Source organism: Triticum dicoccoides, chromosome 1A (assembly GCF_002162155.2).
Source record: "Triticum dicoccoides isolate Atlit2015 ecotype Zavitan chromosome 1A, WEW_v2.0, whole genome shotgun sequence".
In the NCBI taxonomy this organism is placed as follows: domain Eukaryota; kingdom Viridiplantae; phylum Streptophyta; class Magnoliopsida; order Poales; family Poaceae; genus Triticum; species Triticum dicoccoides.
In genome coordinates this window covers 456,079,305-456,103,921 of record NC_041380.1, presented here as the reverse complement: position 1 = coordinate 456,103,921, position 24,617 = coordinate 456,079,305, and the positions used below count along the sequence as shown (strand labels likewise).

Sequence of the window (24,617 nt, the reverse complement as noted above, 5' to 3'; positions counted from 1 at the left end):
CCCCATGCCGAGCTTTTTCTCCGGCGATTCCCACGCCACCGCCCCGCCAACGCCCTGCCACCACCGGCGACCACCGCCCCATCCTGAACCCTAAGATAGATAGTGGGGTACCTCTCTGGCGAGCCCCCCTTCCCGCTGCGGCTGGTTCTTCCTTCACCCCGGTGATCCCCCCCACCCCCTGAAAATCAACTTCCCAAAAGTTGATTCAGTCGACTGAAGTGTAGCTAAATCGGAGCAGCATCGCAAGCAAGAGCAAGAGCGAGAGCAGCAGCGCGAGCAAGAGCAATAGCAAGAGCAGACCAGGCAGGGGACCGAAAGCAAGAGCAGAGCAGCAGCGCGAGCGAGGGCTAAAGTAGCAGCAGCTCCTACTGATGTGGACATCGCCGCCGAGGGAGTGATGTCGTGGAGGAAGTGGCCGGTGATGCCGCCGTGGATGGAGCCCCGCCGTGTCGCCTCGGGACTGAGCGCCGGCAGCACCGTGAGATCGAATCAAGAAGAAAATGAGGCGATTAGTGTACAACCTCTTTGGTGGCGCCGATTAGGCCGCAGCTTCATCCGAGGAAACGGTGATGATGATGCTCTTCCGGTGGTGCAGGTGAAGACGGCGGTATGGGAATGGAGGTGGCGCGAAAGACGAGGGGAACGTCGGGGCAGCTGCTTGGAGGTGGAGGACGGGGTGGCTGAACCAGCGGGACGATGAGATTGACGACGGATCCTCATCCGGTACGATGGATGAGGGACGTTGAGGTGTTGCTGTGGACGACGTCGTCGGGGAAGAGGCTCCGGCTGGGTGGCGGACGGAGCAGGGTGTGGGGTTTCATCGCGGGTTTTCGCGGCCTCGGTGTACGAATGGGTGGGCGGATGGGATGGCAGTGGGGAACCATGGCTTAGAGATGCGCTTGTCCGAAATGTGGGGTAAGTTACGAAAGTACCCCCACCGATTTGAGGCGGTTCTTTCGGTTCAGGGGTACCATGGGCATTTCGTGTGTTGGGATTTCACAGGAGGTGGGAGTTTTCGCGCGCGTTGTAATTTCGGAATAGCAAGGCGCGGGTTGAGATGGAGGGAGTTGTCGGAGCACAACGAGACAAAGATATATCTTAAATATTTCGGGCTAACAAGGCACGGGTTGAAGAGGCGGGAGTTTCACAGCATGATAAACAGAGACGCTAGCTTAAATTTTCGTCATAACAAGGCGCGGCTTGAAATTTCGAAAGAACAAGCTTAACGTGTACCCAAAAAAACAATTTGCACCTCAACACGCACAACACACACACAAACACCATTTAGACTAGAGTAAGGTACACGTGCATTGCACGCATGAGATTTGGCAACCAAATTATGAATAAATACCACATTATAGCATGCAAGCTTTGAGTCATATATGCATGATGTATATGTTCGTTTAATTCTTATAGTTCATTTCATTCAAAATCATGTAGTTTTTATAAGAAAGCTAATCTATTTTAAGATTCATGGAATTGTGCATCGTAAGAGTAAAGTAAAAACAAATAATGGAAAATCATGTAGAAAAACATTTGGGCAATTCTGATACGGAAGATTCTAGAACAAATAAGAAGTGCTTGTGTTTTGATGTTTGTGCATTATGCTTAAGTTCAACCATGGAGTCTTCTAGATTATACATGTGGCGAAATCTGGTGGAATCTAGATGATATCCAACGGCCAGTAGTGCTCAAATTTGCCATCTTTGGACCATCGGATTTGCCTCATCCAACGACCATCTTTCAAAGTTAAAGTTACCCGCACACAATATAATATAATATATAGGGGTATAGATATAAATATGTGATGCGAAAGCCGCCCATCATCTCCAATTAGAATACTGTGTCCATGCACAGATGCGGCGTGGCCAAATGATGTCTTCCATCGGTATCTCGAATTCAAATCAGTCTGACCTTGTTCAATGTGTATACATTACAACATGCTCGTTCCCAAAAAACACCGCGCAGATCTCCGTTATATTCATGCATGCATGGGTTTCAAACATCAGGATCTCTTATTCAAATATTTGAATTCAACTTTACATTGATTATGACCTCACCTATTCTTTTACACCCACACAGTAGTCTTCTCTTTATAATTGTACCACTAACTTTCTCTCGTGCATGCATGCACACACACTACCAGTCGGCATTATCCATCGCACGCATGCAATATTTTTCTTCAGGTCGGTCTCCCATGAAGGCACACACCCACACACATCCCCCTCTCCATCATATCGGGCATTCTTTATCTCTCACGCGTGCATGCGCAACGATCGATGTTCCTCTATGTATGTGTGTATATAGCTAGGTCTTTCATAGTTTTCCACACAAACCAATCAATCAATATATCTAGTGAGGTCTCACCCTCTTTCCCACGTCCACATCGATCAATCTATACCTCTCTATATAGGATTAAAATATATAGCTAATACACTCACATTAATTATATATCCAACGTCCCCCTCTCATCATCCATGCCTTCCGCTTCATCTCTCAGACGCGTGCACAATGGCGAAGACAGGGGGCAGTAAGGGACCTGCCCCCCTCCCCCCTAACATCACTATATATCGAGGCTAATATGAATGTGATCATTAGACAATTGCTGCTAAAATGGTTTAAGTTCATGAATTGACCCTCCTCGTAAAGGATTAGCAATGCTTGGCCCCCTAGCTCATTTATTTTTCATGGTTCCGCCACTACGCACAATAGCGCACGTGTTCGCCCCCTCTCTCTAAATATCGATCTCGCACTTGTGCATTCCTTCATAGTCTCCCTCCACTCGGCCCCTCACACCATCTTCTAGCCCCCCACCGGATTTTGCCACATGTACAATCTAGCAGACTCCATGGTTGAACTTAAGCATAATGCACAAACCTCAAAACAACAGTGGTTCTCTTTTGTTCTAGAATCTTCCGTATCATAACTGCCCAAACTTTTTTTCTAGTTGAATTGCCATTATTATTTTTTACTTTATGCTTTACAACGCACAATTCCATGAATCATAAAATAGAGTAAGGGCTTCTTTGATTCAAAGGATTCTCAAAGGAATTTTGGAGGATTCTAATCATTAGGAATTTTTCCTGTCTTGGTTGTTTGATTCGTAGGATTGTAAACCATAGGAATTTTTCCATATGATTCATTTGCACTAGATTTCATAGGAAACATCCCATCCACTCAAACCTCTTTGAAAGAATTTTGCGTTTTTTCTATGCACAATCAAACACTCGTACAATCCTGTAGGATTCAAGACGACATTCCACTATAATCCCATGTTTTTCCTATTCTCACGTTCTTAGCTTTTTTATAAAAACTAATTGATTTTGAATGAGATGAACTATAATAATTAAATGAAGGGCTACATCAGGCATATATGACTCAGAGCTTACATGCTATAGTGTGGTATTTATTCATAATTTGGTTGCAAAATCTGATGCGTGCAATGCACGTGTACCTTACTAGTACTTCGAGTATGTGCAAAACACGTAAATTAGAATACCAATGGCACGCTGCACAGTGTCTCTCTTACAGTTTGCCGGGGTACTAATCCACGAGCACCTATGGGACCGGCGGACCGAGTCCCTTTCGGTTCGGCGGGGGCGAGGGTCGCACGAAGAGCGGATCGAGGCGAAGCACACGAGCGGTTTACCCAGGTTCGGGCCGCACGGATGCGTAAAGCCCTACTCCTACTTTGTGGTTTGTATTGAGTTCTTGTTCGGGAGCGCGGAGTGCTACAGTACACCCCAGCAGCTAACGAGACCGAGCCTGAGTGTTCTCTTCCTCCCCCCCCTTTTCCTACGTTGCGCATGGGCCTCTTTTTATATGCTCAAGGGGTCACCGACAGGTGGCAACGTAGACAAGGGTAAAAATGGAAAGGTGTTGCGGTTGGTACAGCTACCTGCTATAGTGTATCATACCTAACCCTGACGGCAGGGGACAAGGGCATTAAATGCCCGTCTGCGTCGCCTAAATAGTGCAAAAGGGACCGTCAGGGACGCCACCGCTCGCCATGATGGCAATCTTGTCAGCGCCGCTTGCCACCGCGCACCGCCGGCTGCACAGCCTCCCGCCACGTACGCCTGGAAGGGTCCCAGAGCGACACGTTGGTGGATGTGCTGGAGCGCGGGCATAGAGTGGTGGCTTGCCGCGGCAAGCGCCTTGCCGCGGTCGTTGTCTTGTTGCGTCCGGGAGCTTGTCGCTCACCGGGCCTTGCCGGGACGCGTGGCGCGTCGCGGCAAGTTCCTTGAGATGCCTTGGGTGGCCTTCCCGGCAAGCTCCTCTTGCCGGGGTCTTGTCTCCTTGGCTTGGATACTTTGTCCTTGTGCCTTGGTTGGCCTTCCCGGCAAGCTCCTCTTGCCGGGGTCTTGTCTCCTTGGCTTGGATGCTTTGTCCTTGAATGGCTCCAAAGGAACTACGGAGGACCTTGGCGGTCACCCGGCAAGCCTTGCCGCGGGATGCTGCGACTGCCCGTGCACAAGTTCGGGATACTAGGGTACCCCTACTCTAGTACACCGACAGGAGCCCCCAGGCCTGGGCCATACACGGTGCCAAGCGCTGTTGGGCCAGGCCCAAAACAGGGCACAGGCACGCGTGGCCTGGGTTACGCCGTATCTCTCTCCGTATCCACCGCGCCCTCCCCGAACGGCACGCGTTGAATGCGGGGTCGTGTGAGAGATCGTGGGTGATTTCTATATTCGGAAAGGCGGAACGTCCGCCCCCTCCCCCTTTATAAGCAGGGGAAACAGGGGTAGTTCGCCCATTCGCCAGTTGCTACTCCAATCTCGGAAATCTCCGCCGCTCCCTCGTCTTCCCAAAGCTGAAAGAGAGCATCGCCCCGCCCCCCATTGCCACCAGCACCACCAACGCCGTCGACCTCCTCCACCATTTCCGCCATGGCTCCGAGAGCCGACAAAGGGAAGGTTGTGAAGTCGACCGAGGCGCAGCGGCTTGCGGCGCTGCAAAAGGAGCGGGCAATCTCCCCCCCCCAAGCTCGCTGCGAGGGAGCTGAGGGAGAATTACTACCTCTTCTGGTCGACGGAGACGCGAGCGCATCCGCGCACGAAGGTACTTCCGGCCGCCGCTTGGAAAATGGCTCCAAATGGATATCCATTCTTCGCCTTATTCTTCTACTGCGGGCTCTGCCCGCCTTTCTCTGAGTTCTTCTGCGATATTATGAACACCTACGGGTTCCACCTCCTTGATTTCACCCCCAATGTTGTTCTGACCATGGCAGTTTTCGCACATCTCTGCGAAAACTTTGTCGGAGTCCATCCCAATGTAGCCCTTTTTCGCCACTTCTTTATGCCCCGAGTAGAGAGAGGAGAGCCTTTATCCGGCGGAATCGCCTGGATCTCAAGGGCCGGCAAGAAGGACACTTATCTGGAGGGAGAGTTCCGCGGCAAGTGGGAGGAATGGAGAGCAGACTGGTGTTGGATTGTCGAGGAGAACCTGCAGCCGTTTACAGCCTGGCGCCAAGCCCAGTAGCACGCGGCAGCGATTGGAGTGACGTTGCCCCGGAAGACGATAGGCTTAAGATTGCCGTCACCCGGATCCTATGCCTCAGGCTTGCCGGGCTCACTGTAGGTGCTGTTGGCGCAGATTTTCTTCGTCGCCGCATCGCCCCCCTGCAGGAACGGGGGAGACCCGCCTGGGAATTCAAGAATGCGGCGGATATCATGAGGCTGCGTCCGGGTCTCAACTTCAACTTCACTGTTCTTGAGCTTAACGCGATGCTCCAGGAGCTGTTCAAATATGACCCTCAACATCCGAAGTGTTCAGGTTGCCGGGGGCGTCGTTCCGCTGTGCAACAACTCCGCGCTCGACAGCATCCGTGCAATGATGCCGCTGTGCGATTCGCATGGAATTGTCCCAACTAGGCAAGAGCCTGTAGACGACGTCGTGCAGGAGTTCTTTGATGGCTTGGTAGAAGTGCCGGTCCGCTCCGACGAAAAGGATAGCCTCACCCGCGACAACACTGATGCGGAGATGACACGCATCGCCACTAGGCTGGAAGAGGCGGCGGCAGCCGCAGCCGCGGGCGAATTTGGATTCATCGTGGAGGAGGCAGATGCAGCAGAGGCGGCAAGCCGTGCCGAGCGAGAGGAGCGCGTCGGCGAGAAAGAGCTTGCCGGGCATGACGTCGGGTCGAGCGAGCCCGCCGAGGATACGAGCGGCTCGCTGGAGATCAACTCCTCTTCCTCCTCATCTTCAGGCAGCTTGCCGCAAGCAGAACCTCCATCCCCACCAAGAAGGCGTCTCTGCAAGGCCGGGGACGTAGCGGAGCGGCGGGCGAGTGAACAGCCGCCGCGCCGCGCGACACGCTCCACCGCGGCAAGCACTGTTGCCGCGGGAGCATCTCATGCTGCTGCGGCAACTGGAGCAGGGTCCACCCGGACCACCGCTTCTGCTCCTGCCGCTTCTCACGCCGCGGCGGCAGCCGGAGCGGGGTCGTCTCAGACCACCGCCACTGTTCCCGCCAAGCGGCCAAGGGAAACTACTCCTCCGCCTCCTCGCGCTGGACGTGAGCCGGACTTCGACTTCCCCGCGTTCAGCTCCGACGAAGAAGAAGAAGAGTAAGATTCTCTTGTTGTACTTGCAGTTCTTCAATTCTTGTTGTTTTGTCTTGTATCTCATTTGCTTTATTCTGAACTTATTCCTTTTCAGGACTCTGGCCCAGAGAGCAGCGAAGAGAGCCAAGGTCCCGGTGATTTTCATCGAGGACGAGCCCACCGCGACAGCAGGGGGTGCGTCCGAAACAACCTTGCCGGACCCGGCAACTGTTCTCTAGAGCAGCCCCCAGCGTAAGTATATGGTTCACTTTCCGCTGTTAGGCGCGCATGGATGCTCTTTCTTTGCTGACATCTGACTGTTGGTTTGTGTAGGAGCAGAGCAGCCCCACCAGGAGCGCCCGGAGGCCGCCCCCGAAATGCCAAGGGAGAGTCCTCCGGCAAGGGAAAGTTCTCCGGCAAGGAAGAAGTCTCCGGCAAGGGACAGCACCAGCGGCCCTCCGGCGGCGGAGACCACGACTGCAGAACCCGGTACAGGTACTCCTCTCGCTTCAAAACTTCCCTTGGGTTCTTCTTCTTTTGATCTTCTTTCTTTTTTCTTGGGTATTTGCTTGACTCTTCTCCCTTTTCCGGCCGTCAGACCCATCTACTGCGGAGCCGATGGAGACCGAGGTTGTTGCCGACGATGCCGCTGCCACTGAAGAAGCAGCCGGCGCTGATGACCCCGCCGGCGACGAGGCCGCCAAAGCTGCGGCCGCAGCAACTGGCGAGGGGTCTGGTGATTGCACTGACGGCCCTGAGGCCGCAGGAGCGCCAGGCGCTACGTCGACCGCCGACCCGTCCGCCGCTGCCGCAGCGCCAGGCTCCAAAGAGCCCCAGCCGGGCATCTACTTGAAGGCCGGCGATGGCGTCTTCATCAACCTCCCCTGGGCGTCGAGCTCCAGGGCGCCGGTTGAAGGAGAGAGCTTCGACGGAGAGGTGCTCGCCTCCGCTGGGCTGATGCTGGTTGACGCGCCGAGCAGCAGCAGCAGCGAGCCTAAGGAGGAGCGGCTGCTGCGGAAGCTGTTGTCGCTCTACCGCGCGCGGCAAGCCAAGCTGGAATCCCGCGAGGCGCTTGTCGCGAAGGCGGGAGCAGACATCGAGAAGCGCGTGGAGGAGTTCCGGGGCCTCAACCAGGAAGCTCTCCGGTCCCTGGCAGAGGAACGGGAGCAACTCGCTGAAGAGCAGAAGGCCTTCTTCCTCGAGAAGGCTGAAGTCGAAGAGCAACAGCGGCTTGCTGCTGAAAAGCTGTTTGCGCAGGAGGGCGAGCTGGTGCGGCGGAAGGTCAACCTTGACGCCCACGAGGAGGAGCTTGCCGCGCGCGAGCGAACATTCGGCGGAGCCCTCAAGCAAGCGGAGGATGCTGCCGCTGTTGCCTAGGCCGCCAAGAAGGAGCTAGAGACGAAGGTGGCGCAGCTGGGAGGCCGATCTCAAGGCAAGTGGTGAAGAGCTTGCCGCGCTCAAGCGTGATCGGGAGAAGGACGCCCACAGCAACTCAGAGCTGCAAGCTCGTCTCGCCGAGAAGGGCAAGGAGCTCAGCGCCGCCAAGGACTCCAACGCAGATCTTGAGTTGAAGCTGACCACTTTGACCAAGACGCTGGATGGCGCCAGGGAGCAGGAGGTGGCCTTGAAGAAGGAGATCAAGGCCGACAAGGCGCTGCTGGCGAGTGCTGCCGCCGCCCAGAATGCTTTTAGGGAGAATGTGGAGCACTAGACGGAGAGTCTCGTGAGTGCTGCCGCAGATATCGACAGGGAGCTGGCGCAGCTGGGGGTGGAGGATCTCGAGTATCCCTCTGATGAGAACCTCCAACCCAGCGCCAAGCTCACCTTGTTCTTCAAAGGCGTGGCGACGGCCCTCCAGCGGCTCCGGGAGAAGATCCCAAAGCAGCTGGCCGACGAGTCGCGCAAGATCTGCGCGGGAGCTCTTCAAAAGGTGTTGGTGAAGGTGGCCTTCCGCAACCCGGGCCTCAACCTCGCCAACGTCCTCAGGACCCTGCCGCCGGATGCTGATCTGGAGGCACTCAAGACCCTTGTCGCACCCATTGTGGACAAGGTGAGCGGGATCAAGAGGATTGAGGGCGATCGCATAGACTAGGACGCCCGTTTTCTTCTTTTCTTGTCGCTGCTGGTCATGTTATGAGAACAATCTGTTAGAGCCGCGACAAGCTAACTTGTAATATAACTCTATTTCGGGTAATGATTGCAACGTTATTCCCTTTACTTGATTCCTCCCTTTGTATGTTTTTTCCCTATGCTTTTAGGGAACTTGCCGGTGCAGGCACCTTAGCCGCGAGCGCTGAGTGCGAAACGTCAGCAGCCTGCTGGCGGTGCCGCTACCGACAAGAAACCTTGTCGTAACTAGTCGCAGCTCACTTAAGTTGTTGAGTGGACTCGAAACAAAGTAAGGGCGCAACTAGCTACGAGTTGGTTCCTCCACGCACAAGTTTTCCATACAAAGTGCGGTCGTTCAAGGGAGATAACTTAAAAATTTTAAAATCTGATTGCTCAAACTTTGGCAACTTAGCTTTTCTGTTGTTTGCTTCCCGGTAAGGCGAAACTTTCTTGAACGACGCCTGGTCCATACCATTATCTTCTCCTTTCCCCCCAGCAAACTTGTGGGCGAGGGAACCTTGCTTTCCTTGAGAAAAAAGAAAGAAGAGAAAATAAAGATATGGAGCCTTACGGCTCGTTATTGCTTACCGGGAGTAGGTGCTGCACAAAGTGTCAGATCACATATGCAAAAAATAGAAAGCATGAAATTGACAAGATGTGCGGTGCATATGAGCTTTACTTGTGCACGGGGTCTGCGCCCGGCTTTGTACAAAGGATTACATGCAACAGCGGCAAGACTTGTACAAAAGGTGGTTGCCGGAACAGGTTCCAGCAACCGCGCCTTACGGGTAAAACTTACGAAGATGCTCAATGTTCCAGGAATTGCTCACCGGAATGCTATCTTCGGTCTCAAGGCGGACAGCGCCAGGCCTAGTGACTCGTTTCACCCGGTAAGGGCCTTCCCACTTTGGCGTCAACTTGTTGGAATTCTTGGCGGACTGAACACGCCGAAGAACAAGGTCGCCTTCCTCGAGACTTCTGGCGTTAACTTTGCGGCTATGGTAGCGGCACAAAGCTTGCTGGTAACGAGCAGCTCGTACAGCAGCCTGAAGACGGTCTTCCTCAAGGAGTAGCGCGTCATCTTGTTGCAGCTGCTCTTGCTCAAGCTCATCATAAGCGAGCACTCGAGGTGACCCGTATACGAGTTCCGTGGGGAGAACTGCCTCTGCTCCATAGACTAGAGCGAAAGGTGTCTGGCCAGTGGCTCGATTTGGCGTCGTCCTGATCGACCAAAGAACCACCAGCAGCTCCTCGATCCAGTTTCTTCCGCACTTGTGCAGCTTGTCGAAAGTTCTGGTCTTGAGCCCATGCAGCACTTCAGCATTTGCCCTCTCCGCTTGACCGTTGCTTCTCGGGTGAGCAACAGAAGCGAAGCAGACCTTGGCGCCAAGATCTTGGACGTACTGCATGAAGGTGCGGCTCGTGAATTGCGTACCGTTGTCGGTGATTATCCTGTTAGGGATCCCAAAGCGGCAAACAATCGACCTGAAGAACTTGACTGCTAACTGTGATGTCACCTTCCTCACTGCTTCCACTTCCGGCCACTTTGTGAACCTGTCGATTGCAACGTACAAGTACTCAAAGCCCCCGACTGCTCGGGGAAAGGGGCCGAGGATGTCAAGCCCCCAGACCGAAAATGGCCAGGATAAAGGGATCGTCTGGAGAGCTTGAGCTGGTTGGTGTATCTGCTTGGAATGGAACTGGCACGCTTCACACTTAGTTACTTGTGCAGTTGCATCCTGGAGGGCTGTCGGCCAAAAGAAACCTTGCCGGAATGCTTTGCCGGCAAGTGCTCTTGCGCCAATGTGGTGACCATATATGCCTCCATGTATCTCTGCCAACAGCTTTTGTCCGTCTTCTCGGTGAATACACTTCAATTTCACACCGTTGAGTCTTCTTCTGTACAGTGTCTTGTCGACAAACTGGTACATACTTGACTGCCGGGCTACTCTTTCCGCTTCTTCTTGCTCTTCGGGAAGTTCTCCTGTCTGAAGGAAACGGACAATCTGCTGCGCCCATGCTGGAGCTTGTGGCTCGACAACAAGGACTAAAGGCAAATCTGCTGCTGCGGGAACATCCGCTTCTACGGCGAGAACCTGCGGCTCTGCCAGAGCTTGACGTTCCCCGGCAAGCTTGCCGGAGCAAAACTTGTCGGGAGCTTCTGCTTCAACGGAACAAACCCTAGGGCTTGCCGGAGCAGACTGCTCCTCAGCGCTCTTGGCGTTGATCTTGGGGACCTTCTTGGCGGCGGCTTCGGGAAGCTCTGTCGGCAAATAGTCACCAGAAATCAACTTCCTCTTCTTGCTCTGTCCAGTTGATGGCGTTACAGACGGTTGAGTCAGCTTGAGCACAAAGATCCCTGGTTCCACAGGTAACTTAAGTGCGGCGCACTTTGATAGGCCATCGGCAATGGCGTTCTGAGCTCTTGGAACATGCTCCATCTGTAGGTCGTCAAAGTGCTCTTCTAGCTTTCTCACTTCGTCGACGTAGGCTTCCATCAACGGACTCTGATAGCTCTTGTTCACTTGGCGGACGACAAGCTGCGAGTCACCCCTGATAATGAGCTTCTTGATCCCAAGGTCTGCCGCGATCCTGAGACCGGCAAGCAAGCCTTCATACTCTGCAGCGAGCTTGGGGGGGAGATTGCCCGCTCCTTTCGCAGCACCGCAAGCCGCTGCGCCTCGGTCGACTTCACAACCTTCCCTTTGTCGGCTCTCGGAGCCATGGCAGAAGTGGTGGAGGAGGTCGACGGCGTTGGTGGTGCTGGTGGCGATGGGGGGCGGGGCGATGCTCTCTTTCAGCTTTGGGAAGACGAGGGAGCGGCGGAGATTTCCGAGATTGGAGTAGCAACTGGCGAATAGGCGAACTACCCCTGTTTCCCCTGCTTATAAAGGGGGAGGGGGCGGACGTTCCGCCTTTCCGAATATAGAAATCACCCACGATCTCTCCCACAATGCCGCATTCAACGCGTGTCGTTCGGGGAGGGCGCGGTGGATACGGAGAGAGATACGGTGTAACCCAGGCCACGCGTGCCCGTGCCCTGTTTTGGGACTGGCCCAATAGTGCTTGGCACCGTGTATGGCCCAGGCCCGGGGGCTCCTGTCGGTGTACTAGAGTAGGGGTACCCTAGTATCCCGAACTTGTGCACGGGCAGTCGCAGCATCCCGCGGCAAGGCTTGCCGGGTGACCGCCAAGGTCCTCCGTAGTTCCTTTGGAGCCATTCAAGGACAAAGCATCCAAGCCAAGGAGACAAGACCCCGGCAAGAGGAGCTTGCCGGGAAGGCCAACCAAGGCACAAGGACAAAGTATCCATTCTTCGCCTTGTTCTTCTACTGGGGCTCTGCCCGCCTTTCTCTGAGTTCTTCTGTGATATTATGAACACCTACGGGTTCCACCTCCTTGATTTCACCCCCAATGTTGTTCTGACCATGGCAGTTTTCGCACATCTCTGCGAAAACTTTGTCGGAGTCCATCCCAATGTAGCCCTTTTTCGCCACTTCTTTATGCCCCGAGTAGAGAGAGGAGAGCCTTTATCCGGCGGAATCGCCTGGATCTCAAGGGCCGGCAAGAAGGACACTTATCTGGAGGGAGAGTTCCGCGGCAAGTGGGAGGAATGGAGAGCAGACTGGTGCTGGATTGTCGAGGAGAACCCGCAGCCGTTTACCGCCCGGCGCCAAGCCCCAGTAGCACGCGGCAGCGACTGAAGTGACGTTGCCCCGGAAGACGATAGGCTGAAGATTGCCGTCACCCGGATCCTACGCCTCAAGCTTGCCGGGCTCACTGTAGGCGCTGTTGGGGCAGATTTTCTTCGTCGCCGCATCGCCCCCCTGCAGGAACGGGGGAGACCCGCCTGGGAATTCAAGAATGCAGCGGATATCATGAGGCTACGTCCGGGTCTCAACTTCAACTTCACTGTTCTGGATCTTAACGCGATGCTCCAGGAGCTGTTCAAATACGACCCTCAACATCCCGAAGTGTTCAGGTTGCCGGGGGGCGTCGTTCCGCTGTGCAACAACTCCACGCTCGACCGCATCGGTGCAATGATGCCGCTGTGCGATTCGCATGGAATTGTCCCAACTTGGCAAGAGCGTGCAGACGATGTCGTGCAGGAGTTCTTTGACGGCTTGGTAGAAGTGCCGGTCCGCTCCGACGAAAAGGATAGCCTCACCCGCGACACCACTGATGCGGAGATGACACGCATCGCCACTAGGCTGGAAGAGGCGGCGGCAGCCGCAGCCGCGGGCGAATTTGGATTCACCATGGAGGAGGCAGATGCAGCAGAGGCGGCAAGCCGTGCCGAGCGAGAGGAGCGCGTCGGTGAGAAAGAGATTGCCGGGCATGACATCGGGTCGAGCGAGCCCGCCGAGGATACGAGCGGCTCGCTGGAGATCAACTCCTCTTCCTCCTCATCTTCAGGCAGCTTGCCGCAAGCAGAACCTCCATCCCCACCAAGAAGGCATCTCCGCAAGGCCGGGGACGTAGCGGAGCGGCGGGCGAGTGAACAGCCACCGCGCCGCGCGACACGCTCCACCGCGGCAAGCACTATTGCCGCGGGAGCATCTCACGCTGCTGCGGCAACTGGAGCGGGGTCCACCCGGACCACCGCTTCTGCTCCTGCCGCTTCTCACGCCGCGGCGGCAGCCGGAGCGGGGTCGTCTCAGACCACCGCCACTGTTCCCGCCAAGCGGCCAAGGGAAACTACTCCTCCGCCTCCTCGCGCCGGACGTGAGCCGGACTTCGACTTCTCCGCGTTCAGCTCCGACGAAGAAGAAGAAGAGTAAGATTCTCTTGTTGTACTTGCAGTTCTTCAATTCTTGCTGTTTTGTCTTGTATCTCATTTGCTTTATTCTGAACTTATTCCTTTTCAGGACTCTGGACCAGAGAGCAGCGAAGAGAGCCCAGGTCCCGGTGATTGTCATCGAGGACGAACCCACCGCGACAGCAGGGGGTGCGTCCGAAACAACCTTGCCGGACCCGGCAACTGTTCTCCAGAGCAGCCCCCAGCGTAAGTATATGGTTCACTTTCCGCTGTTAGGCGCGCATGGATGCTCTTTCTATGCTGACATCTGACTGTTGGTTTGTGTAGGAGCAGAACAGCCCCACCAGGAGCGTGTGGAGGCCGCCCCCGAAATGCCAAGGGAGAGTCCTCCGGCAAGGGAAAGTTCTCCGGCAAGGAAGAAGTGTCTGGCAAGGGACAGCACCAGCGGCCCTCCGGCGGCGGAGACCACGTAGACAAGGGTAAAAATGGAAAGGTGTTGCGGTTGGTATAGCTACCTGCTACAGTGTATCATACCTAACCCTGAAGGCAGGGGACAAGGGCATTAAATGCCCGTCTGCGTCGCCTAAATAGTGCAAAAGGGACCGTCAGGGACGCCACCGCTCCCCAAGATGGCAATCTTGTCAGCGCCGCTTGCCACCGCGCACCGCCGGCTGCACAACCTCCCACCACGTACGCCTGGAAGGGTCCCAGAGCGACACGTTGGTGGATGTGCTGGAGCGCGGGCACAGAGTGGTGGCTTGCCGCGGCAAGCGCCTTGCCGCGGTCGTTGTCTTGTCGCGTTCGGGAGCTTGTCGCTCACCGGGCCTTGCCGGGACGCGTGGCGCGTCGCGGCAAGTTCCTTGAGATGCCTTGGGTGGCCTTCCCGGCAAGCTCCTCTTGCCAGGGTCTTGTCTCCTTGGCTTGGATACTTTGTCCTTGTGCCTTGGTTGGCCTTCCCGGCAAGCTCCTCTTGCCGGGGTCTTGTCTCCTTGGCTTGGATGCTTTGTCCTTGAATGGCTCCAAAGGAACTACGGAGGACCTTGGCGGTCACCCGGCAAGCCTTGCCGCGGGATGCTGCGACTGCCCGTGCAAAAGTTCGGGATACTAGGGTACCCCTACTCTAGTACACCGACACAGTTCATGAAGCCACGTGGCACATGTGAAGGCATTGTCACGACCTCCTTGCGTGGATTGATCACAGTGACGTGCTGCTGGTTCCAGAAGAATCTACTCGTCCTCCCTGAGCCATACTGGCGGTACATGCACGAAGCAAAGATGTGCACGCACGCCACGCACGCACTCATTCCCTCGCACGCACACGCGGGTACACGGGCGGACACAATTTTGTACCAAGATCCACCCCATGTGATAATTTGACGCGTGTAAAGTCGTTCACTTCATTGATGGTCAATTAATACAGCGCATGCAAATTGAGTGGACATGAGGGCGGAAGAAAGACATTATTACTCCACTGCGCGCGTGCGAGTAGTTAACTCATGGGTTGCTAGTAGTACTTCCATTGGTCTCCTTCGTATTTTGTGCCAATTTTTGACAGTAATATAATATTTATGCATTTGAGCAGTGTAGTACTTGAAATTTATGTTCCGCTAAACTCATTGGGAGCCGTTTCGGGCCTCGAAACCAAAACCATCAATTAATCTTTACCTTGTTCCCATCACATTCGAAAGCCTGCTCACACCTACTAGTACGTACCAAACCTGAACGTGTTCCCACTATGCAGGTATTAGTACTAGTGCTAGTACTTAGGTTATAAAAAGGGGAACTACCTAACCGAAAATTACTCTACATTTCCTCCTCATAAGTGCTTCTTCTTTGTCCGTCGTTGCCATGGCCGGTGAGCAGAGCTCTAGGTCGAGAACTACTCGTAACAAGGGAGCGGCAACCAAGGCTACGGAAAAAAAAGAGGGCTCGCCGCCACGCAGAGACCTCGAAAGATCTCTCACGGGCAGGCGATGGCTCCCAGGAGCGCCCTAGCCGCGGAGGCGAACATGCCGAGCCGGCGGAGCTGGAATCATTATCCCTCGGCGGCATGCCCGATCAGCTCAATAAGCACCTCAATAAGCAGAAGGAGTTCATCCAAGGCTTGATGGAGTTGCTGAAGGAGAGCCTCGACGACATGCCCGCTGAGCTCAATCAGCAGGGGGAGTTGACCGCCGGCTTGGTGATGCTACTGAAGAAGAGCATTGCCTCGGAGAAGAAGGCGACTGGCGAAATCCTGCGACTTCAGGAGGACAAGGCGAAGCTCTACCATGAGATCGATCTGTTGAAGGGGAAGAACACCGACTGGAAGAAGCTGCATGAGAATAGTAGTTCCTCGATGAAGATGTTGCAGGCCCTCGTCATGGAACAGAAGGAGGAGTTGGCGAAACTCCGCATCGAGCACCCGGCTGCTATCAAGGTAGGTAATGCGGTCGTGGAACAGATGATGAAGGCTCGCATCGAGAAATCTCGCGTCATGGACAGAATGAAGAAGATGGCAGAGGAGACGCGCAAGGAGATGGAGGTCATGGAGGCGATGAAGAAGCAGTTACGACTCCGCGGCGAATTAGATCATTTGGGGTGATAATCTTCCTTCTTCTTTTGCTCCTGTGTTTCATCTTTTGCTTCGGGTGTTTCGCCGCACGTGTCACGTTCTCTGCGAGGCATGAATAGAACAATGGTTTTTTTAGGGAATGAATAGAACAATGCTAACAATGAGATGACTAGCAAATTAGATCATTTTTTATCGCCATATGGCACTGGGTTGCCGTGTTTCGTGCTCCTCCGTCGCAGTACTACTCCAGTGGAAAACTTGAGTATACCCCACGGTTCTTTGCTCCTCCTCGATCAGGTCGTCGGTGCATTTATACGAGCAGTCAAATCACAAGGCCCCGCCTTCCAGTAGTACTGAGCCGTCAAATCACAAAGGCCCTCGACTCTCGTGAAACCGACCAAGCTAGACTGCCCCGCCCTCTAGCCTTTTAAAAAATGCATACTTTTGTACACTAGTAGTATCGATGGATTGCGCCATGGAGCAAAACTTGAAATTAAAAAAAGGTGGTACATATAGAGAGCGCTCGTCGCCAAATTATGCATATAGTACTATTAAAAAGGCTAGTCACAATAATGGTGTCCAGCACAACCCACCCCTCAAATAAAACTAAGAGGGTGCATGGATACGTTTTAGTCCCATGACTAAAAGTAGTGGGACTAAAACATGCTAGCCTCACCCATGCTTGGATCCAAATACTAAAAAGGCTAAAATCAACTTAATGAGCATTTATTATCCTCCAAACCCTCCAATCCAGAACTCGCCTGTGTTAAAGGAGAGGAGTTAAATGAGTAGAGAGAGGAGTAATCCACATTTTAGTAGGGGTACCCCTGACTAAAAAATTTTAGCCCCTCTTTAGTCAGGGGTGCTTGGAACTTTAGCCTCTTAAAGAGACTATTTTTAGTCAGACTAAAATAAGTCCCTTGGATCCAAGCACCCTCTAAGCATCCTGGAATTCTTTGACAAAACTAAGCACCCTGAAATTCTTTGACAACTAAACAGCTGGCTATACGATGTTGGCCATATATATATTATACGTATATAATGTGAAGAAACAAGTGTTAGTACTATACCAACTAAAAGATGAAATGTAAGAAATACTAGTATGTATGTACCGAAGAGTTAAAGTAACGAGAATAAACATAACATAGTTCTGCTGGGGGCTCAGCACAACACACCCCTCAAATTAAATTAAGCACACCTGAAATTAAACTTTACAACTATTCCGGTAGACACTACATTAGAACCACCATGAGCAACGACACTGCCACCTTACTTGGAGTCCTCATCCACGTCCTCGACTTCGTCCTTGTCCCTCTTCCTCTTGGCCGATACTTCTTTGCTTGAACCGCACACTTGGCTGTTTCTCTTCATCCAACCCTTGTAGATATTGAAGCAAAGGTAGCCATCCATTGCAGCATAGTGGATGTGGTCTATATCTGGTACATTCCGCTGCCATGCATGACGATGAAATGTGTATGGAGGTTTCTCCAGTTTACCATACGAAGGATGAATCATGGCTCCTGCCAGGGTCAGCATTGAAGGCTGATGAGAGGACACCAGCCGATTCTTCTGGAGGTCGAAGGGGTTGCCTACAACGAGACCTATCCGACGTAGGACATCCCTGTCGTTCTTAAGGCTACAGTAACGAATTTCATTGTTTTGTCCTTGAGGAAGTTCTAAAAATCCTGGCACTCAATGTCAGCATGGCATATGTGGTAGACCAAGCAAACGTTATGTATGCAAACTTGGATCACGGCGGGCTTCTTCCTCTCTTCGTCCTTTAGATCCTTCTCTGGTCCCAGGACTGTGGTGTACTCAACATCTAGCCCAGCGACCCACTCATCATCTGAGTTTTCGAACATGCGTCTGAAGCGAGAAAGGCATCCTTTCACCATCATAGAAGAATGGGTGTAGATGACATCGAACTCATCGCCGGTGATGGTTCTAACCTTGTACTCACCGCCAATCATGGAGATTTGGGACGCCATGGATTTGGGAGGAGGGTTAGGATTAGTGGAACTACCGTAATGTGAATGGACGGGACGACTAGGAGCGAACCAACGTAGTATTGAAGGACGTGCGGGGACGAGTAGGAGCGAACTGCCAGCGTGCGAACGGCAGGGTAGTGGCTTTCCATTCTCCCATGATACGGGCTTCCGAGAGCCCTTGGATCTGAGATCGAACGGTTGCATGGCGTGATTCTAGACCTATGGGTGAATATCCTATCCTGGAGGGTTATTCTGCAAATTTTCAGCAACTTAGCATGCGACCGTTTGATCTCAGATCCAAGGGCTGCCAGCAGCCCGTATCATGGTCGCGCCTACCACGACCGTCGCGTCGCTCGCGCGGTCACGCCCTTGGAGATTTAACACGGTGCGTTAGGCTATCTGATGTTGGCATGTCATACATAGTCATCACTTAGTCACTCATACTACAACAAGGTTGGCTATAAGTGTATTTTTTACTCCTCTCTATCTCTTTCTTTGTAATGGAGGTGGTCAGGAATCGGGAGACTCACGCCGGTCATAGCGCCGCAGTTAAAATGATAATGGCAAGTCAAATCACGGGGCCCCACCTGTCCAGCAGTAACTCGCTGTCAAATCACACAGCCCTATGTTTGCAGCAGCCTACTCCCTCGTCTTCTCGTGTCTCTGTCGAACCGACTAGGCGGAACTGCCCCGCTGCCTACCGCGCAGGAAAAGCCCTTCCTCGACTTTTAAGTAGTATACACTATACTACTTTTGTATTCATGGATTGTGCCCGCGCCATGGAGCAAAGCGTCTAGAAAACGGCGGTACACATGTACGGAGTATATAGCACACCCGTCGCGTTCGTGTCGCACCCCAGACGGTCGGTCGGTCTGGCACGCTGCTCTCCGAATGGAACGCGCGTCATATTGCGTTTGCACACACATGTGGGACGACAATTGAGAACCGACCATAGGCACACTCCCTGGCCCCGCAAGTCGGGTGACTTAATAGAAGAGGGAGATGAGCAATAGTACTAGAGAAGTGTTGTACTACGTTGGTGCCTGGACGATCCCTGCAAGACACGGAAGATCAGTTCGTCCATGCATGTGACCAGACTCCAGCAGACACGCCTGGATTGGCTATCGTCTACATATCGTGCAGGCTGTGTTGTACATGGCTGTAGTTGTGGTGAGAAATCTAAAAAAGGTTTCTTGTCATCTCGCAAAATTAGGTGTCATGTGCTTCAGATCACTACAAGGGTTAAACAGCGACAACTGAGTTGGGCTAGTCATTGGGGGCACATGCACGAACAGTGACTACTCGGCTGCCATCTAGGTCAAGCCGGCTATGTTAATTAGGACATCTATCGATGGATCCCTTTTCTACGAGCTTATCTTTAATTTGAGCTTTGTTCCTCGTCTAGTTTGTCCGTCGGGATTCATGTTGTCTCCTTTGGGCAGTGAGGTTATGATTTCTTGTCATGTGGCATTTTTTGTGTTATATGTTATAATCCGACGCTTCAGATCAAAATGACAACAACTGCGCCTCCGGGCCACGTGCATGAGGAGGTGGTTTTGCAATGGAGAAGATCAGAAGAGGGAGAGGCGAGGCGGTAGTTTTGGAATGGAGATGATGGAGAGGAGAGGAGGTGGTTTTGCAATGGAGAAGATCAGAAGAGGGAGAGGTGAGACGGTGGTTTTGGAATGGAGATGATGGAGAGGAGAGAAGGCGGTTTTGCAATGTAGAAGAGGGAGAGGAGCATGCGGAAGAGATTTAGGATTGGACGAGAGGGCCGGCGCGCTGTGACTGGATCAAAATCAAAATCAATTTACCCTTCAATTAAGAAAGCGACCCCACATTAACTAGTCTCCCTTTTATTCTGGGTCATAATTGACCATGATTTTCGCATATAAAATATATGTTATACGTTGCAAAAATAATATAATTTGAAAGTACATTCAGATGCGAACCAAATGATACAATTGTTGGTGACATGCATTCACATTTTGCTTGTCAAATACAGTACGTGGTCAAACTTTGACCCAAAATACGCAAAACAACAAAAAGATACTTCCAAGACCAGCGCCGATCTTCTGCTCTTCTCCTCTTAAACCACCGCCGCTCCTCTCCTATTCCAATCTAAATGCAGCGCCGTTCCTCTCTTCCATTTCAAAACCACCGCCCCTCCTCTCCTGTTCCAGTCTAAAACCAGCGTCACTCCTCTCCTGTTCTAATCCAAAACCAGCGCTACTCCTCTCCTCTTCCATTCAAAAACCACCATCGGCGAGTGAAGGTGCTGTGGAGAAGTAGATCGATGGAGGAGTACAATCGATACGTGAGGATCGCAGACGGCGACCCTGTGAAGCTAGCTAGGATGTTGGAGATACAGTCTTGGTTTGACAACAAGGACCAACTAGCGGCGACGGCGACATCCATGGTCAAATATATGCAACAGAGCGAAAAGGCGGCGATACTCCCGGAGGGAGTCGCGCCGGAGTACATAGAGCTGCTCCTCTGGGCCATGGAGCAAACAGATTCACTGAATCCGATCGTGAGGGAGCGGTGGTGGGAGTATCGATCCCAGATGGAGCATCCACCAGAGATTGAAGGATCGAGCATCTACAGGGTGTCGTTTGTGAGGGTGTCCTGCCAGAGCGAGCCGGTGGAGTCTTCGTCGATCGAACCCAACTGCAAGAGGAGAAAAGCAGTTGGCCCGACGACACTTCCCCGCCATCGTCTCCCTCGCCATTCACATCGTCTCACGGGGTGGCTGTCTGTCACCGAGGAATAGGAGGGGGCTGCCCCCCCCCCCAGCCCAATAGGCGGACATGTTGTGAATTGTTAGGAGGAGCTTAGGGTTGTCAGTATTTGCAGGTTATGAATTGTGTTTTGTGTTGTGTATTTTGGGAGTACTTTCAGATATGAATGTCTTTTGAATTTCAGATTTGCAGTATTGAGCATATGAAGTATTTTATGAATTCTAGAGATCTATTTTTAGCACTTAAAAATGTAGTTTCATAGGAGTATAAAAGTGCAGACAATGTGATTCTCAGAGAAGAAACTGCAAGTTTCAATTTCAGATAAGAAACTGCAAGTTCAGTTTCAGATAAGAAACTGCAACTTTCAGAGGCAGAGCATTTATATTAACACAGCCTTTTCAAACAGGGTTAACATCATGTTGGAAGTTTTATTCATGGTCGAAAATGGAACTACCAGCCAGTTAACATCATGCTGATCAACATTCATGCATAGCACATCTTCATATGATGCACAGTCAAAATGCCCACACAATGTCGAGTGTGCGAAACACACAGAAAACGAGGGACGAAGTTTTGGCAAGTGTTGGATGTGGTTTTGGGCTGCCCCGTCTAGGCTTTCATTTTTAACATGCGCAGCCCACGACCTCGGATGGGAGGTCCATAGGCCTGTTTGTATTTTTTAGGGCCGTCATGTATCGACCGGCCTATGGACCTCCTATCCGAGGTTTTATTTTTGGCAGCCCAATTTATGTATTTTTTTGAAGAAAACACAGAGGTCTGTTCTATTTTTCTATATAAGAATAGGAACGCTAGGTCCAACTTATGTTTCCCTTCTAACTATATTATATATATTTAAATTATTTTATATGTTATTATACATTATTTTTATTGTCATCATATATTTAACAGATACTTACATATGTAAGAAAACAATATCCCACATCTTATTAACTTATAAAAATAATTTCTTAACAAATAAAATCCTGGATTATTTTGGCACAAAAATCCTAGTGATTGTGTACAAAAGCTTGGTAAGATTTAAGGACGAATGTAATAATATCACTTATTATTTAAATATATTTATAACAAAATGCTCAACCCCTTTTTTTTGATAACATTGCTGGCCCAACCCAACATTATAATTAGAATCAACCCAGCAAAATCGTGTATTTCGAGAAAGTGCAAATGGCCCATAATTTTTTAGGAAATAAAATAAATGGGCCACATGGACGCTACATTATTTGTTCACCCAGCCCAGCTAATGGCTGTAATTCAAAAAAAGATCAAATTGACTGTAAATTCTACCGCGCAAAAAAAAGTCTGTAATTTCTGGAAAAAAATGGGTTGAATACGTGCCACATTTTTGGAGGCTGAAATGTGGGCCAATAGGTCGAAGCCAATGCAAGTCGTTGTCAATTTAGTCAACAAATGATTCTGACATGTTAGCCGTTGGATTTACAACGACCGGCATCCATCTTCAATCTCTCGTCTTCTTCCTCCAGCGCCGCCGGGACCACCTCCCGCCTCCTGCTGCTAGCAGCTCTACTTAGCACGCTTCGTTATGAAGCGCTACTCCACCATTGGCCAAGCCATCCCTCCACCCCTCGACACCTCCTGTTCTTCTCCACCGACTGCCGAACCACACCGCACTAGAACCAGTTAACCCTCGTACACCTCTCCGTCTACGACTCTACTCCCGCGTCTTCCCATCTCCGGCTCGTTGTTGTCCGGGGCCTCGCCCGTCATCCACCACCTTGGATGCGCTCGGCGCAGCGTGGTCAACGTGGTCAACGAACGACACCATCAGAAGTAGACTGTGCGTGGAGAGGCTGACAGCTGGGTCCATGGCCGCACACAAGGAAATGCCTCCTTATTACGTGCAAAATAATAATTCCTCCACCTGACATCTAGGACCCACCAGAAGGGCCTCTGTATTTCGTGAAAATAACGTGCCCCCCGCTGACATGTCGGACCCACCAACTATCTTCGCACGCAAGGAAGTGCCTCCTTATTACGCACAAAAAATGAATATTCCCCCTGCCAGCTGGAACCCAGCATAGTGGGAGGCTGACTTGTGGGCCTACCAAGTTGACGAGGATGGAGAGCTTTGTCAACTTAGTCAATATGAACGATTCTAGCTCCTGTTACCATACGATGTTCATCCAATGGCCGTAGTGCTTCTTCAACCTCTGGTCTTCTTGCTCCAGCCGCCCAAACCAGCGCCGGTCGTGCCGCGTGCTCCTGCCTCCCGTGGCCGGCTGTGATGCCGCGGAGGCCTCATCGCCCCTACTACTCCCACCGCTGGCCAGGCCATCCCTCTACTCACCCAGACCCCAAGTTATTCTACGGCCATAGCAGCCTCACACCGCAGCCGAACCACTGAACCCTCGTACTCCTTTTCGCGTGGGCATCCACTGCTGCGTCTTCCCCGGCTCCGAGTCGTCCCCTTCCTAGTCCTCGCCGTCGTCCACCGCCGTGGTGCTCTCGGCGTGGCGTGGTCAAGGAACGACTTCCATCGGACGTGGCCTGTACGTGGAGAGGCTAACAGCTGGGTCCATGGCCGCAGCAAGGAAGTGCCTCCTTATTATGCGCAAAATAATGATTCCTCCACCTGACAGCGGGGACCCACTGTACGGGCCACTGTATTTCACAAAAAAAACGTTTCCCCTGACTGTTGGGACCCACCAGCCACATCTTCGCACGAAGGAAGTGCGTCCGGGCAAAAAAACGATTCGCCCCCTGACTGCTGGGACCCACCAGCTACATCTTCGCACGCAAGGAAGTGCATCCGGGCAAAAAAACGATTCGCCCCCCTGACTGCTGGGACCCACCAGCAACATCTTCGCATGCAAGGAAGTGCCTGATAGTCAGGACCCACCTGGTTGAAGCGTATGTAGCGTTGTCATTCTGGTCGCGAACGTGTACGTACATATATACTGGTGGATGTAGAGGCGCGCATGTGTCTTAGTAGAGGCGCGTACGTGTCTTAGTAGAGGCGTGCACGTAGCATGTACACGTACATACAGCGGCCAGGGTGCAAGAAAGAAAATACGGCCACGTATGTGTACATATGGGCGAGGTCTCGAACGCCTACTCGCGCATACGTACGGCCAGGGCTCGTGTACATGGCTGGGTCGGAACGGAGAAACAACGTCGTTGTCGTGTTCATGGGGAGGCAACAGAATGCGTCGTGTTCATGGGGAGGCAACGGAATGCGGCATGTTCATCGGGAGGCAATGGAACGCGTGGGAGCCAACCGGCTGGGTCGGAACGGAATGTGTGGTCGTGTTCATCAGGAGGGTTTGGACGGAACAGGTGATGGAAACGAGGCCTGGCGTACCGCACAACGGAGGAAACGGACCTCCTACGTTCGGAACGGGGTCCTGTTGATCGGGAGGGGTCTGCCGTACCGCAAAACAGAGGAAACTGACCTCCTATGATCGAAACGGGGTCCTGTTGATCGGGAAGGGTGTGGCGTACCGCAAAACGGACAAAACGGACCTCCTACGGTCGAAACGGGGGTCCTATTGATCGGGGGGGTGTGGCATACCGCAAAACAGAGGAAACGGACTTGTGTTGGAGCGCTACAGTCGAAACGGGGTCATGTTCATCGGGACGGGTGTGGCGTACCACAAAACGGGACTCCACGGGATACTGTTCATCTCCACCGTCGACCTCCTCCAGCCTCCACGGGCTACCGTCGACCTCCTCCAGCCTCCACGGGCTCCTGTTCATCCAGCCTCCACCGCGCGCTACTCCACCGGCTACTATTCAACCACCCCTCCACCATCTACTGTTCATCCAGCCCTCCACACCACGGGGTCCTGTTCAACCACCCCTCCACGGGCACCCCTCCACCGTCTACTGTTCATCCAGCCCTCCAGCACACCACGGGGTCCTATTCATCCAGAGGCAACG

At 52.6% G+C, this 24,617-nt stretch overlaps 1 pseudogene; it reads right to left on the bottom strand.

Annotated features, from left to right (window-relative positions):
* LOC119353698 overlaps positions 1-24,617 on the bottom strand; it is a 72,631-nt pseudogene that overhangs the window by 15,960 nt on the left and 32,054 nt on the right.